Genomic DNA, 14,450 nt, shown 5'->3' with positions numbered 1-14,450 from the left:
AGGACTTTGAATCTCCAATTCCTCCTAATGTTTGACAATATAGATACCCTGTGTTTCATAGAAACGTCTCATAGCACGGGCTTCCCAGGTGGCTTATTAGTAGAGAACCTGCCTGCCAAGGCTGGAGACGTAGGATATACAGGTTGGATCCTTGGGTTGGAAAGATCCCCTGGAGCAGGAAATGGCAACCCACTCCAGTATTCTTGCCTGGGAAATTCCACGGAGAGAGGAGCCTGATGGGCTACAGTCCCTAGGGTCACAGAGAGTCGGACATGACTGAGCACGCATGCTCTAATGGCAAATTTAAAGCAAAAAAATAGTTCATTGGTTTCATCCCAGTACCCAGTGTATTTTCCTAGGCCGTCACTTCAAGTGTCAACATATTGGAACCACAATGACATCGTTTACCACCTGGCTAAATTTACACCAAAATCAGACTTTAATATGTGCCAAAGGAATTCTGACATATACTTTCTGTCCTCTGAGCTCCACTGATTCTTTTTTGGCCCTTCACTATTTCATTTGCGCTAAAGTACCACACATACATACGAAGTACATATTGCAAAGAAAATTAAGGTGGAGTGTGGAGCTAAACCATAAAAAACAGAATCCTAAAAATTGATCAGCTTGTCACTGCCAAAGGTCATTTTCTAGGTGGAATATCCTGCTTTTATCAGATGTTAGTGTTCATTATTGGAAAGTTCTAATTAATAGTACATATTTCTTAAATATGTTGATTTAAAACCAACACCTGGAAATACTCAAGAGAAGACATGGTTGTTTTTTGGTAGTTAGAAGTCAAGCTAATGGAGAAAAGGGAACCCTTTTACACTGTTGGTGGGAATGCAAACTAGTACAGCCACTATGGAGAACAGTGTGGAGATTCCTTAAAAAACTGGAAATAGAACTGCCTTATGATCCAGCAATCCCACTGCTGGGCATACACACTGAGGAAACCAGAAGGGAAAGAGACACGTGTACCCCAATGTTCATCGCAGCACTGTTTATAATAGCCAGGACATGGATGCAACCTAGATGTCCATCAGCAGATGAATGGATAAGAAAGCTATGGTATATATACACAATGGAGTATTACTCAGCCATTAAAAGAAAACATTTGAATCAGTTCTAATGAGGTAGATGAAACTGGAGCCTATTATACAGAGTGAAGTAAGCCAGAAGGAAAAACACCAATACAGTATACTAACGCATATGTATGGAATTTAGAAAGACGGTAACAATAACCCTGTGTACAAGACAGCAAAAGAGACACTGATGTATAGAACAGTCTTATGGACTCTATGGGAGAGGGAGAGGGTGGGAAGATTTGGGAGAATGGCATTGAAACATGTAAAATATCATGTATGAAATGAGATGCCAGTCCAGGTTCGATGCACGATACTGGATGCTTGGGGCTAGTGCACTGGGATGACCCAGAGGGATGATATGGGGAGGGAGGAGGGAGGAGGGTTCAGGATGGGGAACACATGTATACCTGTGGTGGATTCATTTTGATATTTGGCAAAACTAATACAATTATGTAAAGTTTAAAAATAAAATAAAATTAAAAAGCAAAAAAAAAAAAAGTGGCAGGGAAATTGTCTATGAAAAAAAAATCTAGAAGAAAAAAAATAAATAAATAAATAAATAAATAAATAAATTTTTTAAAGAGATTCCCTGGTGGTCCAGTGGTTAAGAATCTGCCTTGACACCTTTGCTCAGTCAGAGCTTTGGTCCCCGTGTCTTGCTTTCTCTCTCTCAGGCTAATTCTTTGGGCGCAGGGACCTGTCGTGCTCATTCTCCTGCCTAGGCTTCTAAGACCCTCCTGAGAAGGCGCACTGTGCCTTCACCCCCTCAAGAGGGTGCCAGGTGCCTTCATGAGCGACACAAGCCCTGTGTCAAGGGCTTTATTGGTTTTCCATGTAAACCAAGGAATATCAGCCTCTTTTCTCTCTCTCTTTACTTTCTTATCATCAACTCCAGACCACCAGGTTCTGGTCCATTAAAGGACCTCAACAAGTGGTGCCCGAACAGGAGCCTGGTACACGTGGCAGATTTGGACAGAGTGACCTCAGTAGCCTATTGGGGCCGATTAACTGGAATCATCACTGTCCAGTGAAATATCTACAGCAATTGCCCAGCAAGTTTGAACTGGAGGGGAAAGTGCATTTCAAGTATTAGGGGCACAGGGTTTGACAGGTGGCACTAGTGGTAAAGAATCTGCCAAGAGACTCAGGTTCGACCCCTGGGTTGGAAAGATCTCCTGGAGGAGGAAATGACAACCCACTCCAATATTCTTGCCTGTAAAACTCCAGGAACAGAGGAGCCCGGCGGCCTACAGTCCAGTGTATTGCAAAGAGTTGGACACAACTGAGCAACTGAACACACACGTGTACACAGACTCTTCCCCACCCCACTCCTCTTGGTCAAATGGATGTTCTGGGAAGGTTATCCTGAGAGAGGAGGTCATATCAGGAGGGTGGCTGATGGAGGCTGCCTGAGGCAGCTGCGAGAGAGTGGCAGAACTGGAAAGACCTGGGTGTTGCTAAAGTTAAATTGTTTGGGTATCTGTGAAGGAACTTGACAGGTTATTTCTATGCTTCACAATCCCCTTCCGAACTTCATGACAAATGTGAATGGTAATCCAAACAAAAGGAGGGAAGGGATGGGAACAGAGTTTCCCTCTTTAACTTTTCTTGATTTATTTAAAGCTTTATTGGGATAAATGGGATGAAATGGAAAACGGAAAAAAAAAAAAATCAATGGACATTGTACTTGAAAACAAATTTTCTCCTGTAATGTATAGGCTTGTACGTGTGTGTGGCTTGTTAAAGTCTATTTTTCAATTTGACTTGTTAAAACTGAGCTGTGTTCTTATGGCTGGTTCATGTTAATGTTTGGCAGAAACCAACACAATTCTATAAAGCAATTATCCTTCAATAAATAAATAAATATTAAAAAAACCCGAGCTGTGTTGAAACATAATGACCATTTAGTTATTTGATAAGTTGTTGTGTTTCTCTGAAGAAAAAGAAAAACCAAAACATTTGATGCTCATAGCTATATATATATATATATATATATATATATATATATATATATATAGGCTTCTCTGGAGGCTCAAATGGTAAAGAATCTGCCCATTAATGAGGGAGACCCAGGTTGGAACCCTGGGTCAGGAGGATAATCTAGAGAAAGAAATGGCAACCCATTCTAGTATTCTTGCCTGGAAAGTTCCATGGACAGAGGAGACAGGCAGGCTACTACTGTCCCTGAGGCTGCAAAGAGTCAGACACGACTGAACGACTAAGAACTCATGCTCTCCTCCTAGGGACTTTAGAGCTGAGTGTCATGGCAAGCTCTCCTTTCTCTCTCTCTAAATATATATATATATATATATATTTCTCAGTGAGACATTTTTGCTGTATTAAAATGGTCCTATAAAATGAAAATATTTATTTTATACCTATTTTGCTTCTTATTATTCCCAATTATAATTTAATTCATGAAATATCACTTGAGTTTGGTGGGAGGAAGTCATATTAACGTCCTGAGAAACAGACTTTGGATTGATGTCAGGGGGCTTACTATCTAATGGGATAGATTTCTTTGCATTTCACCCCATTACTGATGTGTGTGTATGTGTTGTCATTTTCCTTGATAACTCACCATATTTTTCCCCCCTTCAGAGTTATGGACCTTTGTTTGGGACTCCTGTTTTGCTCAATAAATTGTTTTAGAGATTATCTTAAAAAAAAAAAAAAAAAAGAATCTGCCTTGAAATACAGGGGATGTGGGTTCGATCCCTGGTTGGGGAACTAAGATCCAACATGCCAAGGAGAAAGTATGAAGGCGCTACAACTCCTGAAGCTCACGTTGTAAGTAGAGAGTCCATGCACTGCAAAAAAAGATCTTGCATGATGCAAAGAGACTCAAAACAGCCAAATAAACATATAAATATTAAAAAAAAAAGTCAAGCAAGCCAGTTAAATGATGTGAAATCTCCAACTTGGGTGAGCTCAGTTTAGGAAACTCAGCCATTGTTTGCAAACCATTAGTTTGTGGGTGTTAACTGTGATCCATGTCTCTTTCCCATATGAGATGAAGGGGCAATTTAAAAGGACGGGCTAAGTCCAGTTCTCTCTGGAGGCAAGAGAAGGAAGGGAATGGCTTATGGAGACTGGGCCTGTAATGCCTTTGTAAGACCATCTAAGACGAGGTTGGAGCCCCGTGATTATGGAGCAAATGCTATTTTCAGTTGCTCCCTCTGCCTCCAGCGGAAGGCTGGGGGCTGTTTGAAATTATCTGAGCTGCTGCAGCCACCTGACAAGGGAGGTGACGGGAATTCCTCAGCCTGCTTGTCAACAGCATACTACCAGTTCTGACCCTTAATAATTTATTCTCTCTTGAGGCAACATCACCATCTTCTTTCAAACTCAGTGACCAACATCTACCAAGCTTATCCTATGCTTCCTCAACAGTGATCCCCCCAATTTAGAGGACACCAAAAAATTCAATTACATGTTTTCTCCAACACTAGAAAAAAATGTAGAAGGTAAGCCATTTCTATGCACTGGGCCTAAGATACCTCTATACTGTTATCCTAGAAAACTAGTGTTTTGAGTAATCTGAATGTTGAAGAGTTTCTGTTCTTTTAAGCATAATCTGAGCAGAGTGATAAAGTTCTAAGGTTTAAGGATTCATTTTGGTTGAAAAACACTAGTTTTACATTAAAATGTTGGCTGTGCCTTTATTTTCTGAAATTGTTAAAACACAAGGAAACCAAACTGAATTAGTTATGTAGGACAGAAACAATCTGATGTGTAGTAACCAAGCCATTTCTACTATGCACACAACATTTATGAAGGGAAACTGAGTAGATTTCCCTTACAGGAATACATATATGGAGTCATGCCTGAGAATAAAAAGAGAAAATACAGATGATATTCACAGGCTATATTTTTCTTCTGGACCATCTAACTATGCAGCTACAGATGTTTAAAATTAGTTTAAGTGATTACGTATAACTCAATTCTTTTTTGTTTTATAAGCATCACTGTGGACGGAGAAGGCAATGGCAACCCACTCCAGTACTCTTGCCTGGAAAATCCCATGGACGGAGGAGCCTGATAGGCTGCAGTCCTTGGGGTCGCTGAGAGTCGGACACGACTGAGCGACTTCACTTTCACTTTTCACTTTCATGCATTGGAGGAGGAAATGGCAACCCACTCCAGTGTTCTTGCTTGGAGAATCCCAGGGACAGCGGAGCCTGGTGGGCTGCCGTCTATGGGGTCGCACAGAGTCGGACACGACTGAAGCGACTTAGCAGCAGCAGCAGCAGTGGACCTGCTCAGGTGGTCCTCTGGATTTCAAAATAAAGATTTCTCCCATAAATGTCAATTCTTTGTCATCCGGAAGATGACTGACAGTGAAACACTTGGTTAATGCTTCCAGTTCTTTAAATCATGTACTACGTCAAAGCCTCTGACTGTGGACCACAGTAAACTGGAAAACTCTGAAAGAGATGTGCATACCAGACCACTTGACCTGCCTCTTGAGAAACCTGTATGCAGGTCAGGAAGCAACAGTTAGAACTGGACATGGAACAACAGACTGGTTCCAAATAGGAAAAGGAGTACGTCAAGGCTGTATACTGTCACCCTGCTTATTTAACTTACATGCAGAGTACATCATGAGAAACGCTGGGCTGGAAGAAACACAAGCTGGAATCAAGATTGCCAGGAGAAATATCAATAACCTCAGATATGCAGATGACACCACCCTTATGGCAGAAAGTGAAGAAGACCTAAAGAGCCTTTTGATGAAAGTGAAAGTTGAGAGTGAAAAAGTTGACTTAAAGCTCAACATTCAGAAAATGAAAATCATGGCATCTGGTCCCATCACTTCATGGGAAATAGATGGGGAAACAGTGGAAACAGTGTCAGACTTTATTTTTTCGGGCTCCAAAATCACTGCAGATGGTGATTGCAGTCATGAAATTAAAAGATGCTTACTCCTTGGAAGGAAAGTTATGACCAACCTAGATAGCATATTCAAAAGCAGAGACATTACTTTGCGAACAAAGGTCCGTCTATTCAAGGCTGTGGTTTTTCCAGTGTTCATGTATGGTTGTGAAAGTTGAACTATAAAGAAAGCTGAGCACCGAAGAATTGATGCTTTTGAACTGTGGTGTTGGAGAAGACTCTTGAGAGTCCCTTGGACTGCAAGGAGATCCAACCAGTCCATCCTAAAGGAGATCAGTCCTGGGTGTTCATTGGAAGGATTGATGTTGAAGCTGAAACTCCAGTACTTTGGCCACCTCATCCGAAGAGCTGACTCATTAGAAAAGACTCTGATGCTGGGAAAGATTGAGGGCAGGAGGATAAGGGGATGCCAGAGGATGAGATGGTTGGATGGTATCATCGACTCGATGGACATGGGTTTGGGTGGACTCTGGGAGTTGGTGATGGACAGGGAGGCCTGGTGTGCTGTGGTTCATGGGGTTGTAAAGAGTCAGACACGACTAAGCGACTGAACTGAACTGAATGAATAGTTTCCAGCCAATAGAGCCAAGCATAAAAATTTTCTAGCAGGGAACTGGTTCCCAATGAATATGCACAAATGGTTCGTACCTTTTCTGGGTGGGCACGTCAGCCAGCTCTCCTACCATCTATGTTACAGCAGGGCCCTGATCTTTCCCACCACGCAGACTCATCAAGATATTTCTCTAGGGTTTGGACAGAAGGGAGACCAGTTTGAGTTGTGCCCATGGCCACCAACTTCTTGCAAACCAAGCAGTCTTTCTAGATCAGTAACATGGAATGTGGACAAACAGCTTCCTAATCAGGCACATGGCCTCCCAGCCTCCCCTGGCCTCCCCTTCATGGGAAACCACATGTGGAGCTAACCTGGCTGTAACAGCACTGACAGGGCACATGCCCTTCATTGTCTAAGGCAGAAAGATGCCTCAGGCATTTGGACGTTTACTTCACGAGGCACCAGCACAGGGCAATTTATATAGAAATGCAATTTCACACAGAGGAGAAAAAAAGGACATATTTGTAATTGATGGTGGGGAGGGGAAAGTCTGTGTTCCCATTCTTCATGGTCTATGCGAGGAGATGAATACAGGATAAGTGGCACCGAAGGGGCATTCATAGCAGATTGGTTTTCCTGACTTATAGAACCTCCCCAAATAATTTAGTAATGAAGACCTCTTCTGTGAACTGTCAACTTTATTTATCTGTTCTACCTCCATTCCGAATCAGGGTCATTTATATACTCTTTGTGGAGGAGTCCCATTCAACTGAGAATACAGCACGCTGTAAGGATTTATGGAGGGAGGTGTCCTTTAAAAGCAGCTAAGATGACAGTCTTTATCACATAGAATGAGACCCACAAAAATAACTTTTTGAATTATTTCAGGGATAGGCATACTCTGTTTTGGTCTAGCAATCAGTATTCTTATTCCTAACATTATTTCTCAAAATATCTTTAAGAAGCAGCCTTATGGCATTATTATTATTATTATTGGTAAACAAGGGCATTTGAAGACATTGGTGGGTCCTGGACAAGATAAAATCTAGAGAGAGCAGAGTGGTTTGGTGTGAACCTGACAGGTAGGCGGAAGACCTGGGTCTGGGGTTGTCCATCAGCTGGTCGGGTGACCTTGGATGGCCACCGCACACCCCAGTTTTCTATTCCATTTGCCTCAAAGGGTTAAAGGAGTTTACAGTGAAAATCTGCTCAGTTGCTCAAGTCGTGTCTGACTCTTAGAGACCCCATGGACTGTAGCCTGCCAGGCTCCTCTGTCCATGGGATTATCCAGGCAAGAGTACTGGAACGGGTTGCCATTTCCTTCTCCAGGTAGATGCTCTGAAAATGCCCATGGCAATGTATACAGATGGCGCTGCTCCCTCACGGTACCATGAGAGCCCCCTTAGCATGAACAAGTGCCCCCCGTGCAGTCCTTAGGTCATGCCACACACTTTCCAGCCTAACAGGTTGAGGTTTCTAGCCAACATCCCCGCTCATTCCCTGACCTTTTCCTCTTTCCAGGCAGCACTGAGCTTCCAGCAAAGGAATCTCATGGTCCCTCAGGGTCTTGATGTGGCTTTGATCTTGCAGGACTTTGTTCATTCTGTGTATTGGGTATGAACTCATCGTGTTCAAGGTGTTAGTCACCACCACAAAACCGTTAATCCTTACCCATTTTACTTATTTCCACCTCTTCCATCTTGGCTTCCAAACAACTTTGCATTCAGAATGCCCTTCCCATCCTCCACTTAACTTCCTGGGCTTCCCTGGTGGCACAGTGGTAAAGAATCGGCCTGACAATGCAAGAGATGTGGGTTCGATCCCTGGGTGGGGAAAACTCCCCTGGAGAAGGAAGTGGAAACCCACTTCAGTGTTCTTGCCTGGGCAATCTCATAGATGGAGGAGCCTAGCGGACCACAGTCCACAAGGCTGCAAAGAGTCGGACATGACCGAGCGACTAAACCACCAGCATCATGTGTGTATATATACATATATATTCTTTTTTAGATTCTTTTCCAGTATAGTTTATTACAAGACGTTGAATATAGTTCCCTGTGCTATTCAGTAGGACCTTGGTATTTATCTATTTTATACATAGTAGTGTGTGTATCTGCTATTCCTAAATTCCTAATTTCTCCCCCAACTCTGTTCCCCTTTGTTAACCATAAGTTTACTTTTTATGTCTGAGTCTATTTCTGTTTAGTAAATAAATTCATTGTATTATTTTTTTCAGATTCAACATATAAGTGATATCATATGATATTTGACTTTGCCTTCCTTCACTTAGTATGATAAACTCTAGGTCCAACCGTGTGGCTGCAAATGGAACTAGAAGTAATAGATTCTTCATGAAGCTTCTAGATTGATTGCTGGTCATTAGATGCTTTCTACCAGAGGACTTATATAAAAGGAAATATTCATTCATTCACTCATTCCCTTTTTTTCATCCAACCAACATTTCTTCAGCTCCCACATATCCTTTCAAAATCTAATTGAATATTTTTGGAAGTTTTGAAACAATGACTTGAGAAACAAAATTATGAGTTACAGCTAAATGTTTATAGTGAACGCCACTCCCTCCCAGCTGTTTCTCTGGGCTTTAACTAGTAGCTCTTTAAAACAGACATTTACCCTGCAGCTTTGTTCCAGTTACCTATCATTGCATGCATAACAAACCAGCCCAAAATTTAGTGGCTTGAAACAACAATTTATGATTATCCTTCATAGTCCAGTGGATTTGCTGGGTCCAGATGGGTAGGTCTCATCCAGGATCTGTCCCATGACTGCAGTCAGATGGGGACAGGTGCTAGAAGGGGCTAATGGCCCACGTGGACTAAGACTTCCAACTTGTGTAGCTTGCAGTTGATGTTGGCTGTTGACCGGGAGCCCAGCTGTGTTGTCAACTAGAATGACTCCATATGGCCTCTCCATGTGGTTAGCCTTCTCACAGCCCACTCACTGGGAAACATGACAAGGTCAGGCAGACAAGAGACTTGTAGCCTTGGAAGCTTCCAGACTTCTTAAGACCTAGCCTTGGGAGACGCAAACTGTCACTGCCACTGTACTCTATTGGCCAAACTGGTCACAAAGGGGGCTTCCCTGGTGCTCAGATGGCCAAGAATCTGCCTGCAGTGCAGGAGACCCGGGTTCCAGCCCAGATTCAGAGAAGGAAAATCAGATTTCCTCTCGATGGAAAGAGCGCATGTGAGCAGAAGGAGGGAAGGCGTGGATGGCAGATATCCTGGAGACTTTCTGCCCCAGGCTTCTGAGAGGAAGGTCCCCCAGCTACCATTACTGAGTGATTACTCCAAGCCTTTTACAGCTTTGCATGTTTTCTCAATTAATTCTCACAACAACCTGATAAGAAGATAGTATCCGTTTCCCTGTAGCAGAGAAGACAAAATAGTATCAAAATGGTTACATGACTTGTTCAAGGTCAAGTAGATTAAAAGGGACAGAGTTGGGTTTTAAATCCTGGTAGTCTGAGCTCAAAGCATAGATTTTTCACATTATGCAACGCTGCTTAAAATGATTGCTGCATACAAAAAATGCCCAAGATACGGAAAGACAAAGAAAAGAGAAGGAAGTGGATAAAAGTGCTTTCATATAAGTGACAGTAGTTCTCTGATGACAGCAAGCTCTAGACCACAGCCTCTTTTTTTTGTTTGTTTAAGGATTTTTTGATGCCTTTATTGAATTTGTTACAGTATTGTTCCTGTTTTATGTTTCAGTTTTTTGGCTGCGAGGCATGTGGTACCTTACCTCCCCGACCAGGGATCGAACTCACACCCCCTGCACTGGAGGGCAAAGTCTTAACCTCTGGACCAACGGGTAAGTCCCCTCTGTTCCAACGGGTAAGTCCCCTCTGTTATTCTTTAGGTAGCAGATTTACATGTTCAAGCCCCCGAATAGTCTTGCTTTATGGAAAACGGTCTCTAATTTTAAATGAAGCATTTCAAGGGTAAATACTTCAGTAAAATGAAAGCTGAATGTATTATTAGAATTAAAATTTACTGTAGAGTAACACACTCTTATTAAATGGGACAAATGTTGCCTACTAATTTTTAATTATCTTGAAAATAAGGCTAACATTAGTCTTACTATCAAATAGGAGCTTTAAAAATTAATTAAAAGATGTGATTTAGTATTATGTCATAAGCAAGTTGAATTTTTAAATAAACATTAAAATAAAACATGACTCACGGAACGAGACATTCACTTGTTTCAGGCTCATTTCCTGTTAGCTGCAGGGGGCAGCACTGGTCAGTTAATGGTTGTGTGTGTGTGTGTGTGTGTGTGTGTGTGACGCCACACACACACACACATTCTTTTTCAAGAAAAGGGAGTCATTTCTTTCCCTGAAACGTTTTCATCTCTGCTCTTCATGGCATGAGGTGGCCCTTCTTGAAGAGGCCCTATCTCAAACTCCATTTCAAATGGGGGGACTTTACTTTGGGATGAGAAAGACTGGTAAGAGATCCCAATGTTCCTTAAATTTTAAAATTCCTTATAAAGTGATTAGTCCCCATCAAGAAACAAGTAGGAAATAAAGAGAAGACAAAGGAAAAAGGCAAGTCAGATCTGAGCAATACCATCAGTGAAATGTCCATGAGAACTGTGGGTTGTCAGCACACCTGCTGGATAGATCTTGGTGCCTGGAACATGTAATCTTTCCAGGCAAGGGCACTCCTTGGCTTTGGCCCACTTAACATGTTACTGAGCTCCTGTGAGCTGAGGGATAAACCCCTTTTCCCCACAGGTTCTGCTAAACGATGAAGGGCAAAAATAGAGATTATCTGAGCAGTGCTGCCCCCTGCTGGTAGCAGTTATGCAACCCTGCAAACTGCAGTTTCCTCTGTCCCAGTTTCTATCAAGAGCATCTGCTAGGAAATGGTCAGAGCTCTAAAGCTCTAGGGGACCATCCAGGTCACACTACCCTTGCCCACGCCACCCCCTGCGCACAGTGGAAGCTCAGCTGGCGTTTGGAGGGGAAGTGACTTCCTCATTATCACAGCTTCCGTTCAGGTCTCTTTCTACACGGCCTGAACACCTGACTCCCGGAATTCACAGTTTCAAAACAGACAGTGCTTAACCTCACTGTGCTGTTTGTACATTCTTTTTAGAACAGTCTGGTGCTCTATGGTGAATCTTATTCTTCAGATCTGACCCATTTAACTAGAACTGTCAGATATCTCCTTAAGCACTGAAATACGACTTGGGGGACGAATGTGGTATTTACGATTCCTTACATCTCTTTCATGAAATAAAAATAACACAAAATTTAGTTACTATTCTGTCATCTAGTTTCTGGGGAAAGGATTCTTCCATAACTAGAGCTAGTGGTTTAGGATAGAATTAAAAGAATAAATTTGATATTGACAGAACCAGGAGGTTCCAACCGTCTTTCTAAATATTCATGCATTTGGCTAAGTTTTATTTGACTTTATGATTATTTGAGCCTTAAATATAATTCATATGATAAAAAATTGTATGTAAAATTTTACTGGTCAAAGTTTATTAGAAAGTTCAGAATCTCACAGCAGCCCAGTGGGGTAATTAATCCAAAATCTCAACTGGTTAGTCTACTGGTACCCACACACTCTTGGGTTACCTGGTTTGGTTGCTAGTTCCAAGATGATGTCCATGTTACATTAATGGAGATGTTATACGTACGTGAGGTGCTTATACATTTCTAGTAAGACATTTTTCACAACTGTAATATAATGAAAACTGGGCAGCTTCTGTGTCAGAGAGTCTTAACTTCCGTTTCCAAGAACAAAGTATAGGATCTTGAGATGCCTTCATCCTCTCTGGCCAAAGCCTCATCCCAAATATGGTACCTACAAGAGACTTTCCATGACCCATCCATCTAACTTTTCTCCCTCTCCTCTTGATAGCAGTTGTTTTTATTTAGCTGACAAGTCATGTCCAACTCTTTGCAACCCCGTGGATTGTAGCCCACCAGGCTCCTCTGTCCATGGGATTTTTCAGGCAAGAATACTGGAATGGGTTGCCATTTTTTTCCTCCAGGGGATCTTCCCAACCCAGGGATCAAACCCACATCTCCTGCATTGCAGGTGGATTCTTTACTGCTGAGCTGCTGGGGAGGCTCCCTCTTGATAGCACCTTGGTATTGATGGTCTGGTTCTTGACATGTTGTTGCAGTGAAAATGACTTTCTGAGTGTGTGCGTGTGTGCATGCACATGTGCACACATGTGCTTGCATGCTGTGGTAGACTGAGCTAATAAGCTGTGTGCTTCTTGAAGGCAGGTGCTGACTCTTTTATTCCTCTGATATTGTGCAGAAGTGCCTGCTGTAACATTCTACCAAGGTGAGAACTCAAATGAGGTGGACCAATGCATTTGGCATTTCTTAGAAATTGAATTATAGGAAAAAGCTCAGCGAGGGTGCCAGATCTTGCCCTCTTTAACAAACATGTCTGTTTCCCCCAAGATGCTGTCTGTTTATCTTGCCACCTGCCTGTTTTCTAGTCACTCCCAATTAGCATAATTGCCATCTTCAGGTCTCGCCCTTTATTGATCCTGGTAGTGAAGGCAGTTTACAGTCAAGAGCGGTGCTGATAGAAGGTACAAATCTATTCACTAGGACCTCTAATAGAGTTCTGTCCCTTGTCTTGCTCTTCAGAATCGCTTTTGTCTGCTTTTGTTTTAGACTGCACTTTCCTTTGTCTCATTTTCCCCACGTTTGCTGTGGCAGAAATTCACTAGACCACCTGACACAGGGATAGAGAGGTATGATAAGATGCTTATGATGAAAGTTTGGTTGCAAGACAGACTACTGTGATCAACTTGTCAAAATAAAGACAAAAGAGTATAAATAATCAGCAAGGTATTTATCAAACATCATGGCAGCAACATATGGAGGGCTATTCAGGGGTTTTTGGTTAACAGAAAGGGTTGAGACTGGAGTCCCTGGATTCTGAAAAGACTCTCCCCACGATGCTATTAAAGAAATGAACTAATAGCAAGAAAGCTGGCAAAAGTCCAGCCTGTATCTTGAAGCATTGTCAGGAAAAAAAATGCATTCTTGAGCCTCCAGAAATGAGGAGAATGTGACAGTATTGCCTAACATAAAGAAGACTGTTTCTAATTTATACAAGCACTGTGCTGAGCCAAGAACTTACTATATATTAAATCATTAGTATTTAATAGTGAATTTGGAGCACATGCATGTCTGTACGCATAGAAATAAGCACCCAGAACAAAGATGGCAGACCAGGGACGGTAGATCAAGTCAGGAAACTCCCTAGGCTTTCCAGGTGGCACCAGGGCTAAAGAACCTGCTCGCCAATGGAGGAGACGGCGACATAAGAGATTCGGGTTCGGTCCTTGGGTCGGGAAGATCCCCTGGAGAAGGGAATGGCAACCCACTCCAGTATTCTTGCCTGGAGAATCCCACGGACAGAGGAGCCTGGCAGGCTACGACTAAAGCAACTTAGCACCCATGCAGGCACAGGTATCTCAGAAACCCAGTAGAGGCTTTAAGGCCAGGAGAGCAAGTGGCTCCAATTTCTTGAGCCAATTCTGATTGTGGTGCGGGCTGTTCAGAGACTGACCTGAGGAGATTTTGAACAAGGCTACCAGGTGTGGGCACAGAGATGTGTACAGCACAACTCCTGAGTGTGTCAGTCACATAGACACACACACCCTCTATGCAACCTTGATTTTGAGCCCTCCCAAGCTCCATGGGAACAACTGTTTTGATTGATCCATAATGTTTGCTATGACACAATAGGAGGAAGGGGGAAGACACCTGTTATATATTCCACATCTTTGTTCTACAGCCAGTCCTTTCTGCTTTCATCCGTGGTCAGACATCAACCAAGACTGACACTGCACCCCTGCCTAAGCTCCAACTGTAGAATCTTTGTCCTTTGGAAATGGATGTGACC

This window comes from Bos mutus, chromosome 9 (assembly GCF_027580195.1).
Source record: "Bos mutus isolate GX-2022 chromosome 9, NWIPB_WYAK_1.1, whole genome shotgun sequence".
In the NCBI taxonomy this organism is placed as follows: domain Eukaryota; kingdom Metazoa; phylum Chordata; class Mammalia; order Artiodactyla; family Bovidae; genus Bos; species Bos mutus.
This window is presented reverse-complemented; position numbering follows the sequence as displayed.